Genomic DNA, 15,458 nt, shown 5'->3' on the forward strand with positions numbered 1-15,458 from the left:
AGAATTAAAAAGAAAAGCAGAAAGTTTTTTTCAAGTGGTGTGTTTTTGAATGATAACGTTTACCTGTAGTAAAAATAATATTATCAATTTTTAAGGAGATATGCAAGATGTAATAATACTAAGAATTTCAATAAAACGTACTATATTTCAATAGCTTTCAACAATCACTAAATTTCTAGGTCATCGGGCTTTTTATTATTATTTTATCGTTCAAAGTTGGCTGAAAAATGATGAATCATATAGGTTATCCTTTTCAATTGGATATTTCTATATCAAAAAATCTAGAGAGTGTGATAAAAAACTATCTAAAATATTTAGACAATCTTGTAGTTTATAATAATACCATAAAAATATAAGGTTGTCGATGATATAAAAACAAAATTTTAATTTAATTATGAGTTCAATAAAGATCCATCATTTGATGAACAGCGACGATTATAGTTAGAGTATTGATGATTGAAGAGAGATATCTATATTATCAAATTTATAAGCAACACTTGCACACAAAATATTTTTCTAGTTGGGTGTGGTATTTTAAAGCTAAAAATAATACATGATTGTACTAAAAAGCTTGTATTTGGTTTATATATATGTACCGTGCAATGAACAAAAATTTATTTACAATACTGTAAATAAGTAAGATTCTTTCAAACAAAAATTCTAGATAAATCTCATAATTTCTCTTTCATTTCGAAAAATAACTCCACCTTAAATTTCCAGAATCTATTAAGACTTAATACAACTTCATATAAAAAGAAATTAAGCATTTTATCCAAAATTGCCCTGGCGCTCGTATATCCTTAATTCTTGCGTAATATTATGATAATTTAATAAGTTACAAGTTTTTTTTTACTCTTACTACCAACAGTGAAACTGCCACTAACGTAAGCTCGTAAAAGTCGTAGTAAACTTAAAATTTGATTTGTTTTTAATTTATGGTTTTTCTTTTGTTTCAGTCCAAGCAATATACCATTAAGTTCTATGGAACAAATTAAGGAGTACCTCTTAACTCAGGGTACATGTAAATGTGGATTAGAATGTCCATTAAAGTGTGATGTAGTCTTCAATTTTGATCCAAAGGTAAGTGTTGAGTTCTTACATTGTCGAGTTCTTTTAGTACTTAAGCGAAAGTTCCAGAGTCCAGAAAATGTACATGTGAGGTTTTTTTCATTGTGGCTGACTAATCAATTTGTCTTTTTTTTTTTAACTAAGTACATTTTTGTTTGTTTGTGAATTCATGTTTTTAAACAAAAGACACATTTGAAAACCTGTCCGGTTGCTAGTCAGTCAGGCACTATATTATAATTTGTGTATAATTACAACATATTTTAATTATTTGTATCGTTGTTGTTATGTCAATTAAAAAACAATTAAAACATTATTCAAACTAATTTATTAGCGGTACGGTTTGTTTTAAACACAAACAATCAAACAAACAAGAAAACAGGAAAACAATTAAAACAAATCAATGTACAACGAATTGATATATGAAGAAGTTAAAAAATAAAAAATTATAATTTCCTGCATTTAATTTCATAAAATAAGATATCTATATTTTTTAATCAAAGGTATCTTTCATTATGAATAAACTCAGGGCCCGTCAACATACATTGTCATTGATAAATACCTTCAAAAATTGGTTTATGATTTAATAATTGCTTAACCTTATTCGCCATGGGAACTGATTCTAGCGCTGTCTGGTGGTAGAAAATAGAAGCTGTCTACACAAGTCAAATTTCAACAGAAATAAGAAATAAATCACATCACATAGCTTAAATAATTTTTTTTTTTTTTATGTCACTCATTATCAAAATATAAATAAACAATTCAATCATAGCCAAGCATAAATTTTACTTGTCATAGACAGCTTCTATTTTCTACCACTAGACAGCGCTAGATTCAGTTCCCATGGCGAATAGCCTTTGTGTCTACGAAAGTGCATATTGGTTTTTTTTTGAAATAGGATGTTCATTGTCCGACTATCTTACCCGTAGGGGAATAAAAATCGAATATCCGCCACTTCAAACCGCGATCAAATTTCTGGAGCCACGCGAAAGAGAGCGCCAACTGAAAGGGAAATGATTTTCGTACCAGCTAAGTACGCTAGACACCAATTTCTGGAGTGTATTTATTATCGACAATTAATACTGATTATACCGGGACTATTAATTACTACCTTAATGAAATACTACAAAGTATAAGAGGACAGGTTATTTACATAACTCAAAATAATAAAAATTATATTTTACTTATAATTTTTATTTTAAAATATGTCAATATAATTATACAATTATTTAAAAAATTAAAAAGGATATTACGTAATTGTTTATAATAATTATAAACATATATACTATTTATAAATAAATAAATAATAATTAAAATAATTACTTATTTTCTTAAATGCTTTGCATCTAATTATATTAATGAAAAATGAAAAAAAAAAACAAGCCGTAATAAGTACGTACGATTTTCGAATTTTAAGGTTAAAGATTTAGGGTTGAAATAATTTTTACTTTATTTTCAAATTTGATGATGAATGTAGACGAAAAATAAATATATAATTTTTCAATGTCTGCCTTGGTTTTCGAAATATCGACAGTCACTTCTCCGTTAAATTTTCAAAATTAATTTAGACTTCAAATCAAGCTTTTTATTTAATATTCCCTTGGTGCTCGTACATCCTTAAATCAATAAACTAGAAAGTTGTTTTGAGAAGAAGAACCATTGACCAGCATAAATCAATAAATACAAATTAAGGTATTATTATCCATAAAATAAAACCATAAAATTAAACCATAATAATATAAAATTGAATTAAGATAGATCGATTGTTAACATGTTTATTTATATTCTCTCTCCCTAAAATGTTATTTCCAGCCAGACATACAACATATGACACCATAATTGAATTACTTGAACAACTAACTATTACTACTAGTACAAGTATAGTTGTAGGAACTATTAACTATATTGAGTAGTGTTAACATTGAACACCTACAACACACTACAGTCTACACAACAATACAATGAACCAACCGCATACAATGGACTTACACAATCCTAACAAGATACGATCATGATCATGAGGGGTTTGGTTGGTTGGTCATGATCATTATCATCTAATTATTAATTGATACCAAAATAAATTGATGATAATATATTACAACGAATTACACAAAGGGGATATTAAATTGCATTATTTAATTTTGAAGAAGCAGTTTGATTAAATTAGAAAAGGAATGACTAAACCTTTTATCAGGATATCTCAAACTTTGAAAAAAAAACTAGATGTGGTTAGTCTTACGGTATCAATTCACGCCTTGCATTCATAAGGTTCCGAGTTCGAATCCGGGCTGAATATACTTGCATTTTTTTTAAATTCATTTTTTCAAGAATGTACGATTAGTTTATTTATACTAAGTCTAATTCAATTCTGAAAATTTGAGCGGGGGTTGCTCGATTATTTATATGAATTAATAATTTCAAATGTATGAGCACGGCAGTGGAGAGAAAAATTTAAAAAAATATATGTTTTCTATTTTGATGATGAATTATGAAAAAACTTGATAATATAAGCCGAAAAGTAATAATAAATTTGTTCAATGTCTGGAGTAATTTTCAAAATATCGAAAATTGAAAATTTTATTTAATTATTTAGTTTTCGATAGTTCGAAAACTTAAGGCTGATATCCAAACATTATATTCTTATTTTTCGCTTACATTCTTAAAGTTATCACAAAATTCGGCATTATAGTTGAAAATCGGTGCAAATAACTTCAACCACTAAGTCTAAACTTGCTTTGACGATCGTACTACCTTAAGAGATAAAGCTTAACGATTTTTAATTATTTTATATCGAAATATATCGATAACTATAATCGTTTATAAATTTAATAAACACAATTTTCAATAATACGTTTATGACGTATTCTTTACAAATAATATAAGACGACACCGAAAAATGTGTTGCTAAACTTCAGAATAGAACAGAAATAGAAAATAGAAAAATCAATGAAACACAATATAAAATGTCAGACAGTATAACAACACACAAATGTGGGGTATGAGTGGGATAACGAACGGTTGGGTCGCTTGGCTAGGTGGGCTTTGTCTGTCTGTCTATCTATGTATCTCGGTATCGGTGAGAGAATGTGTGCTCTTTTTTTTACTCCAACCAAATACACAAAATGAGAAAAGCTACTGTGTAGGTATATGTGATGAGATACACAATAGTGGGCTTACTCGTATTTGGGAGGCTGTTGTACCTTGAATGTTAACTTAAATAACATTTACTATCGATAAAAACTGTAGATCGTATTCATATGTATATCATAATGTACGACCAGACGACCGTGCTCTTTGGATCGCCCTAAAGGCTAATATAAAAGGCTTTTTATGGAAAAACAAGTTTCAGAGCGTTGGTAACATCGTGGATAAATCATCTCTGGACATATTATGGTCAGTTTACTGGACTATGTTACACATTCGGATCCATAATTTCGAATTCGAAAACCTAAAACCAAAAAAATTTTTAAATCTTTGCTCTCATCAAATTTTTAAGTGAATTTTCGTAATTTGTGGGTGAAGATGGTCTAAAATCATGATTTTTGTTATAATTGGTGGCAAAAAAATTTTCCCGAATTTTTCGATTTTTCTTAAGGGGCACCCCTTTAAAAAATTTAAAAAATTCGAAAAGTATTTTTGGTCACCGAATTTTGTGAAAATCATTTTTTAAGCTAATTTTGACCCAAGAAAAACGAAAATCTAGTTCAAACTATTGCCAAACTTGTAATTCTTAAATTACAGCCTTTGTAATATTTTCGGATCCATAATTTCGAATTAGAAAATCTAAAATCAGAAATATTTTGAAAACCTTTGCTCCCATCAAATTTTTAAGTATATTTTCGTAATCTGTGGTTGAAGATGGTCTAAAAACATCATTTTCATGATAATTGGTGGCAAACAAATTTTTCCTTATTTTGCGATTTTTCTTTTAGGGGTACAGCTTTAAAAAATTCAAAAAAATCGAAAAGTATTTTTGGTCACCGAATTTTGTGAAAATCATTTTTTAAGCTAATTTAGACCCAATAAAAACGAAAATATAGTTCAAATTATTGCCAAACTTGTAATTTTTAAATTACAGCCTATGTAACATTTTCGGATCCATAATTTCGAATTCGAAAACCAAAAATCAGAAATATTTTTAAAACCTTTGCTTCAATCTAATTTTTAAGTATATTTTCGTAATTTATGGATGAAGATGGTCTAAAAACATCATTTTCATGATAATTGGTGGTAAACAAATTTTCCCGATTTTTTCGATTTTTTTAAGGGGTACCCCTTTAAAAAATTCAAAAAAATCGAAAAGTATTTTTGGTCACCGAATTTTGTGAAAATCATTTTTTAAGCTAATTTTGACCCAATAAAAACGAAAATCTAGTTCAAATTATTGCCAAACTTGTAATTCTTAAATTACAGCCCATGTAACATTTTCGGATCCATAATTTCGAATTCGAAAACCTAAAATCAGAAATATTTTTAAAACCTTTGCTCCAATCAAATTTTTAAGTATATTTTCGTAATTTGTGGGTGAAGATGGTCTAAAATCATGATTTTTGTTATAATTGGTGGCAAAAAAATTTTTCCGAATTTTTCGATTTTTCTTTAAAAAATTCAAAAAAATCGAAAAGTATTTTTGGTCTCCGAATTTCGTGAAAATAATTTTTAAGCTAATTTGGACCCAATAAAAACGAAAATCTAGTTCAAATTATTCCCTAAAAGTTCTCTAGTTCAAATTATTTCCCACAACAAAATTTTTCCCTAAAATATTTGGGAAAATTTCATCCTATTGTAACAACCTTGTCTATTTCGAAATAAAATACGGCAATCAAAACTCTTTGTATGCTACAGAAAAGAAAACCTCATACTAAAGAAATGTTCTTTCACATAGAAACAATTCGTCACATTTTCGATGGACAGTCTTGGGAGACAGACTCAAGGGAAAGAAAGGACACTTCGCCCAGAAATAAATATCCTAAATTTTATTGAAGCCTTATTTCTGAAGCATCTTTGAAGTAATGAAGGTTCCATAGAGGTACAACATTCTACCCTATAAATATGTAGGTGCCTATCTACCTCTAAATGATAAAAGGGGTAAAGAGAAAGGCTTTCAAATGGTAGTAGTGAGTGAAAGATTACATCTCACATTTATATATATATATAAACAGTTGAAAGTTGTATATGTTATGTTGATGTTGTTGTTGTTGTTGTTGTAATGACTGCTCATTTTTACCCCGTCTGCGCAAATCGACACTTCTATCGTAAGCTCAATAAAACCAAAAACAACATACATATATACAATACATACGTATTTTATTATTACATATGTATGAAATCCAATCTTTTCCAAGTCGATCCAGCTACCTAGAGGAGACGAGAAAGAGCTGTTTTACTAACTCTTTACGATACTAGTTGATTTATTGTTATTTTATTCAAATCAAAAATCACCCATTTAAATGTGATGTTTTTAAATAAAACACTTGCTGAAAATGATTTGTTTTTGCTATTATAAAAAGTAATTGGCTGTGACTTTCCATTTTTGTACAAGGTTTTTCCTAGTAGCTCAGTTAGTTAAAACGTAACCAATTCCGTTCGCGGCATGCCTAGGCTATGTATAATAGGAAGGAGGTGCAGTCAGGCTCTTAAACTAATTGAGGACCTGATGAATGAATGAAAGTGGAAAAGGTGGTAAATCACATTTCTGGTATCACAGTGGGCTCTGTAGCATGACGTGTCCTTCGTGGACTGCCAATATAACCTAACCTAACCTAACCTAGACACACACAAAATTCTAACATTTTACTTGATTTTACTCTAAGTCTCTTGGTCTCACTAGGTACTATCACTATTTGGCCGTAAGCTCTAAGATAAGACACCTTAATCTCAACAGGGGCAGAAAGATTGATCCTTTTTGTGTACTACTTGAAAATGGATCGTTTTAAAGATATGCAACGCTTATCAGACATGCATTATGTGCCATTTAACGTTTTTTTTTCTGAAAAAGTTTGGCTCGGATTTCGGTGTGACGTCCTTTTATCTTCTGAAGAATGTCTTTCCAAAGCTGGAATATGATATCTATTCTGTGAATCAATTCCTTCCGTCAGAGGAGATTCCTAGGCTGCTTTTCATAAAAAAAGACACTCAAGTTGTGATTGTTCGTTATTGGAGTACTTATTGGTCACTACAGACTGAGGGAGGCATTTATTCCTCATGAAGCTGGAGAATGTCCTCCCAAAGCTTGAAGAAGATACCCAATTTGCGAATGAATTCCTCGCCTTTAGGGTTGACTCATTTCATAAAAAAGTTTGGTCAATTCGACGGTAATCGAAGGTTTAAAAGAAGCAAACTAGCCATAGCAAAAGATGCATAAGACCTGGAAAGACCTAATTTCCAGGCTTTTCCTTCTTCTTCGACTAATGCTATTACTCCGGTTATTGAAAGGACGATACCTTCAATGTATCATAGAACTTACTATCTTTGTTTATAAGCACAGACAATTCTAGCCTTGGCTTTGTTTTCCTGTTAGAATTTCTGTAAACTCTAAATTGCTAATAAATTTATCAAGTTTTAATGTTTTAAGGATGTATGAGCATGACAACAATGTTTGATTTAAAGGCTCAAAATTTGTTTGTAGGTAATCTTTTACTCAAAGAATATGTGGTTAAAATTTCAGCTTAGGTATCCGTGCAAATTTTTAAGAAAAAAGTCATTAAAAATCGATATAAAATACATTGGCTCTTATGGAGGAATCTCAAAAAACGACATATTTTGGAAGTTTTTGATAATTTTCATTTGGAATGAATGAAAACAAATTAAAAAAAAACTTTTTAATAGAAAGTAAACATATTAGCAATGAATTAGAAAAGAAAAAAAACTAAGTGTCTCCGTCCATATAAGGGATGTAAGAGCAGGGTAGATTAAGGGTTGAAATTATTTTTATCTTATTTTCAACTTTGATGATGAATTTTGTTATAACTTCATGAATGTAGACGAAAAATAAGAATAAAATTTTTCGATATGTGTCTTGATTTTCGAAATATCGAAAGCTAAATAATTAAACAAAATTTTCAATTTTCGATATTTTGAAAATTAAGCCAGATATCGAAAAATTTTATTCTTACTTTTCGTCTTATATCGTCAAGTAATAATATAAATTTATCATCAAAATTGAAAATATCTATTTTTAAATTTGTGCCCACACTACCATGCTCATACATCCTTAATAAAGAAACAATTGTTTATTTTCAAAACTAAATCATCCATTACATTCGAGGCACAATACACTCATACCCAATAAAAAGTGAACATATACATCGATATAAAGTATATGTGAATTGATGACGACTGACTGAACTGTTTAACACAGTGTTTTGTGTTGGTTGAGTGTACATAGAATAAATATATAGAAGCAGCAACAACCATTCTATATCTACTACATTCTAGATATTCTATATAGAATTTTATTTGTAAGCTTTTATATGATGTTTTATTCGTTTTATACTGCTGCTGCTGCTATGTGTAGGTACATGGATACACTAACTATACGATGTTTATCTGAACTCTTTCTATGTAATCAATAGAACCAAATGACAAACCACCAACTGAGTGAGTGCCAACCGGTGACCTTTTAATGAATCTCTTTTTCTCTTCTCTTTTATACTCATATAGGTCAAGAGCCAGTGGTTGTGGTTTGCCTGATTCTAAACACTAGATTCAAAGTAAAATCGAGTATTGGGCAAGTTATCAATTGGAATAAACGCAATATTGGGAAAATCACTAGTGACACCAAGCAGTTAATATGACGATCACAAGCTGAAATTTTCATTCGTACTTTACGATTAGTACAGGACAATGGATCGGAGACATGCATGTCTAGTGCTTAGGCTTACCAGTGCGCCGTAAATACATGTGGAAGAAATAATTCCTTACCTCATCTGTCACAGCCTAGCGTTTACTGTGACATGATTAACTTATTTCTACTTCTTTTGAACAGTGAGTCTATGATTTTCACAGCAAGATTTTTCGTAATTTACCGAATCGAGGAATGACTACACAAGCCCATTTTGATTAATGGGACTTTGAGCACGACATTCGACAGCTCAAGCTATGCATAACTACAGCGTTCGATTATTCTCGGTTGAAACTCCCTAGAGTACAGTTGAGAAGAGTGGGAGTATCTCCTTCATAGCATGGGGGTCTCCCATGATCTCACTTGTAAAGCCTGTATGGCAAACGATGAAGCTGCCATACATGTTATTTGAACCTGCAGAAATCCGCAGGGTGTTTGGTATAGATAATGTTTGGATCCAAAATCTTGGATCCATCAATCCTGGGAGTAATCCCGACGGAGAAACTATGGACTTAAAATGTGTTTAAAATAGCACCCCTTACCAGAAGATATCTCGACTTCGAGTGACATGTTATTCTAAAGGAGGACAGAGACGAACACACAATCTATGTGCTCGGAACCCATTGGTGGATCCCCCCTTTTGTACTATTATTAAATGTTTCAAGGAATAGAGTCTAAGGGGTTTTTCTAAGGCAAATCATTTGTTAGGTATCACAATAGTCCTTATTAGTTATGGGAACCTAATTTCCAGCCGTCCTGATATGCTCTGTCAAATACAACATCTGGCCCTAGGCTTAACATATAATATATCACAGCCATCTTCTAGGTACATCATTGGGGACGAGGTCGAAAGGTGGTGAACATCTACGTCGTATCTATTATATGTGTGTGTATGTGTGTGTGTGTGATATGTAACAAATTATCTTCGATTTTCTTCTTTTTTTTTGTGTGCTGGTATAAATGTGGCTGACTGTGGTGTTTTATTGATTAAATATTTAAGAAATTGTGTAGTTTTTTTGTTATGTGGATATAAAACGACATCTGTATTTCTTTATCGATAATGTTTTTATAATAAATTTTCGTGTTCTTTTTTGTGCTGTTAGATTTTTACCATTATTGATTCTGATAAACGTCTCGAAAATTGTTATAAATTGCTTTGGAGTATTTCAAAAAAAAGTTAAACATAAAATCTTTCCAATATCTAAGTCTCTTCTATCAAGTAGTAGGTGAGAAATTGTTTAGCTTGTGTTACCGTGCGTAAAAATTATTTTTTGAAAAACTATAAAAACAACTAAGATGATCAAAGATTTGTTTGTATCTTTTTCTAACAAAAAAAGAAGTAAGCAAGAAGTTCTTATGACAAACAAAGTATATGACGTCAAATATTGATAAATTCTATGAAATCGAAAGAAAACAATTGATAAATATGGTTATAATTTATTCCGTTGCTATATTTTATTGTCTGCTATCCTGTTGAGCAAACTAAATTTATTCTAATAAAATTTCTAAAGGAATGTTATATCGCATGGCTGTACTCTCATTCCTAATTAAATATTGAGACAATGCCAGATATTGATAACTAATGAAATGTATACTTTGATGGGACAGAAATAGTTGTCATATTCATCTAAAAATGTACAAGGTGTGTAGGAACGTTAATGCAAAAGTTCTATCAAAATGAAACCTATGAAACTTAAACAGAAGTTGCAGAGTTTCATGGGGAACATCATGTTTTGACATCAAACTGGACCTAGTTTTTCTTGTTGGTATATAAAGTGATAGAATAACACTCTACAACTTTTTATTCCATGAAATATACATAGTATATTAAGTTTAGTCCCAAGTTTGTAACGCTTAAAAATAATGATGCTAGGAAAAAATTTTGTCATGGGTGTTCATAAAATCACCTAATTAGTCCATTTCCGGTTGTCCGTCCGTCCATCCGTCCGTCTGAAAAAAGATATCGAGCTGAAATTTTTACAGCGTACTCAGGACGTAAAAAGTGAGGTCAAGTTCGTAAATGAGCATCATAGGTCAATTGGGTCTTGGGTCCGTAGGACCCATCTTGTAAATCGTTAGAGATAAAACAAAAGTTTAAATGTAAAAAATGTTCTTTATCATCTTTATCTTTATAAAAATTAAACAACTTTTGTTTGAAACATTTTTTCGTAAACATCACTGTTTACCCGTGAGGGCGCCAATTAGGCGAAAATTTTATAATATATACTAAACTTGATTATCAGTTATGTATGTGTCACATGTTTGTATGTGTTATGTGATAAAGAAATCAACACTGACTATGCATGTATTTCAACAATTAACTCAGTCAATTGTTTGTTTTCACTTGTTTTAAAGTAATTTTTTGATTAGTTAACTAAAAAACGAGTTATTATCCATAATTGATTAAAATTATCCATACCCTATATATCATTTTATCCCAAACATCCTGTGATTATATTCTAATTAGAACAAAATATAAGGCGACAATTAAATTGAAATTGATTTTATGAAACAAAACCACTACCAACATACTAAAACTATTGAAATGAATTGAAATGAAATGTTGGTAACAGAACTAAAATAATAATAACTATAACTAGGTATATTTCATTTGAATATAAAGTAATGTTGTCTGTCTGACAATAGAATTAACAATTTAATAAGGGTTTTATGATGATATTACTTACAAGGTAGAGAATGGAGGTGTGTGTATTTATTACATTTAAAATAACGACAGTAATATTATATGTACAACTAACTAATTTTGAATTTGAATGATAAAATATCCCTATTAGTCGCAGAAACAAAACACTAAAACGGTCAAAGTTCGAAAAATTTGAACGGTAAGTCCGGTTTACATGCGGTTTTTTGGTATTCGATTCGTTTGAGCGTCAGGAAATTTTGTGACCTAAATTTATTTTTAAGACGTTAAAATATGCAATTTGCATAAATAATATGCATTTTATAATTGAATTTTGAATTAACTGTAAATATATTAACTTCACAATTCGGTTAATAGTGAAGAAAATGATTCCAAAGTTGTTACTCGGAAGTTTTGGGAGTTGCTGAACAAGAATATCGTGACAGAATCGGGTACTCGAGTAACCGTGGGTACCAGGTACCTCGGAGATAAATTCTGACGCGATATTCGTGTCAGGCGATTCCAAAAGTCAACGAGTAACAAATTTTTTATTACTTTGAAATCAATTTAGGTCATAAAATTTAATGACGCTCTAACGAATCGAATGCCGAGAACTTCATTCAAATCCGACTTACTGCTCAAAATTTTCATTCTTCGTTTCTGCGACTATATATTATGTCATGTTAGTTGAATTAGAATATCTTTAAACAATATTATATTTTAACAGAGAAAATTAAATTAATTTTCATTGAAATTATTGTTCTTAGATTGAAAATTCAATTAAATGAATTTGATGTCAATGAAGCATTTATTTTGATGTCAACATGAATCATTTTTTATTAAGTCTAAGTAAGTATTAGAATTTCTCGATTAGTTTAAGGTAGAACGTCCGTAAATCCGCTTTTTTACAGAATGAAATAAAATTTTAAGTAATTATTAAGTAGTGATAAGCAGCAAGATCAAAACAAGACAAATTTGGCTGTCTTTATCTAACACCTTGTCGTTAGTTAACTGCTTTTGCCAAACTCACTTGGTGTTAAACTTTGATCTTGCTCCTACACATATGCAAGATCAAACAAGAGTTGCAGGACCACGACCAATCGAGGAAGATAAAGATACCAAGCTAATTAAAAATAGTTGTATTACGTGATTATTGAATGACAAATGACTTTTGATGACTAGAGCAGAGAAATAATCTAAAGAAAAAATTCATAGTAAGACGTATATTAAACAAACGAAAGTACACGCCTTTACTCTTATGATGAGAAACATTCTCTTAATTTTTGAAGGACTTGATAGGTTGAAAAAATTTGAAAAAGTTTTAATTCGAAAATAGATTATAATATGAAGATAGAAAAGTTTCAACCACTAAGTTTATGTTTTAAATTGAGAGTGACCAAAATGCTTATTACGCGAGTGCAAAATGCTCATTAAAAGTGCAATTTTATTTGTACATATAAATCTTTGGTTATCCCAGAAGAGTTGGAAAAACTACATTTAATTTATTTACTTACCAAAGCCCATGTAGGAAAGTATGGCGGGCCCAGGCTTGGCCCAGGCTTGGTCCAACTATGCAGAACTCTGGGCCAGACTAGTAAGCCAGACTTGGCCCAGACTTGGGTTAAGTCTGGAATGATAATGCTGGCCCAAGACTGGTTACCTCGACTGGCCCACGCCTGGTTGGCAGGGCTGGGCCATAGTTAATTTTTAAGTTTGGCCCATGCCTGGTTGGCAGGGCTGGACCATAGTTAAGTTTTAGGTCTGGCCCATGCCTGGCAGACAGAGCTGGGCCATAGTTAAGTTTTAAGTCTGGCCAATGCCTGGTTGGCAGGGCTAGGTCATAGTTAAGTTTTAAGATTATTTTATGAAGAATTCTATTTTGTGATTTATTTGACAGGGCCAACCCAGCTGTACCGCAACACTGAGTCAACCCGCGGTAGAAGAGGAGCAAGCTCCTAACAATCTACCGTGTTCCAAATAATAGTTTAATATACTGGTCTCGCAATGCGAGGCGTACCATATATTGAGTTGATAAGAACACATACTGCACGTTGAGCTTAGCTCATCGAGCCGAGAAGCGATAACATTGTATGTTTATATACACCTTACTAGAACATCTTACTAGTGAGAGGTTTTAAAAATAAATATTACTTTGTAAAAAGGATAGTGACTAAAAGACAGAGAAGGAGGAAGTTATTGTAAGTACATGTACCTACTCCATAAACAGTATTACACATGCGCATTGTATACCTTTTGGTTGTATATGCCATTTTTTGTTCATTCAGGTATTTAAAATTTTTACAATGTCAAAGGTGTCCATTTCAGGAGTTTATGTCATCAATGTAATTAATTTAATAATAATAATAATAATAATATGACGATTTATTCTGCGATTTCCCTTTAATAATTGAATATTGTCAGCCAAGGCTAGGATGCCTAGTCTTGGCCCAAGACTGGGCTCCCTTGCGTTGGCCGTTCTATGGCAAACCAATGTTGGCCCAGGCTTGGATAATCATTGGATTGGCCAAGGCTAGGATGCCTAGTCTTGGCCGAAGACTGGGCTCCCTTGCGTTGGCCGTTCTATGGCAAACCAATGTTGGCCCAGGCTTGGATAATCATTGGATTGGCCAAGGCTAAGATGCCAAGTCTTGGCCCAAGACTGGGCTCCCTTGCGTTGGCCGTTCTATGGCAAACCAATGTTGGCCCAGGCTTGGATAATCATTGGATTGGCCAAGGCTAGGATGCCAAGTCTTGGCCCAAGACTGGGCTCCCTTGCGTTGGCCGTTCTATGGTAAACCAATGTTGGCCCAGGCTTGGATAATCATTGGATTGGCCAAGGCTAGGATGCCTAGCCTTGGCCCAAGACTGGACTCCCTTGCGTTGGCCGTTCTATGGCAAACCAATGTTGGCCCAAGCTTGGATAATCATTGGATTGGCCAAGGCTAGGATGCCTAGTCTTGGCCGAAGACTGGGCTCCCTTGCGTTGGCCGTTCTATGGCGAACCAATGTTGGCCCAGGCTTGGATAATCATTGGATTGGCCAAGGCTAGGATGCCTAGTCTTGGCCGAAGACTGAGCTCCCTTGCGTTGGCCGTTCTATGGCAAACCAATGTTGGTCTAGGCTTGGATAATCATTGTATTGGCCAAGGCTAGGATGCCTAGTCTTGGCCCAAGACTGGGCTCCCTTGCGTTGGCCGTTCTATGGCAAACCAATGTTTGCCCAGGCTTGGATAATCATTGGATTGGCCAAGGCTAGGATGCCTAGTCTTGGCCCAAGACTGGGCTCCCTTGCGTTGGCCGTTCTATGGCAAACCCATGTTGGCCCAGGCTTGGATAATCATTGGATTGGCCAAGGCTAGGATGCCTAGTCTTGGCCCAAGACTGGGCTCCCTTGCGTTGGCCGTTCTATGGCAAACCCATGTTGGCCCAGGCTTGGATAATCATTGGATCGGCCAAGGCTGGGCAACCCAGCCTTGTCCCAGGCTCGGGCAATCGTTGGGTCGGCCAAGGCTAATTATTTCATCTTGGCTCAAGCATGGGCCAATATCGGGGTGCCAAAGCTGGGATCCCCAGTACTGGACCAGGCTAGGCCCCGTCGTTCAACTATGGCGGTTCCTACATGGGAGTGTCTGATATGAATATAAAATTATATTGTGCAAAGAATATTTTCTTAAGAAAATTGAAATAAATTAAATTTTAGATGATAGTTTAAATCCACAATGAGTTATTATAATCATTGTGAGAGATCATACTGCTGCCTTCCCTTGCCATCCAGACAGGAGTGGATGGAGTATAGACATTGTACGTGTAGTTACCCACACACGAAATTTACTTCCAATATTTATTAGGTACTGGATGATGTTTTGTAAAGTTTCCACTCAAATATTTCGGAAAAGAATGAAAAATCAAA

At 32.7% G+C, this 15,458-nt stretch overlaps 1 non-coding gene across 1 annotated transcript; it reads right to left on the reverse strand.

The window, feature by feature from the left end:
- Window positions 1-13,438: 13,438 nt before the first annotated feature.
- LOC123291145 lies at window positions 13,439-13,631 on the reverse strand. The gene has a single exon (XR_006534937.1). It is a non-coding gene; the product is annotated as a U2 spliceosomal RNA (small nuclear RNA).
- Window positions 13,632-15,458: the final 1,827 nt, after the last annotated feature.

This window comes from Chrysoperla carnea, chromosome 1, assembly GCF_905475395.1.
Source record: "Chrysoperla carnea chromosome 1, inChrCarn1.1, whole genome shotgun sequence".
Taxonomy (NCBI): domain Eukaryota; kingdom Metazoa; phylum Arthropoda; class Insecta; order Neuroptera; family Chrysopidae; genus Chrysoperla; species Chrysoperla carnea.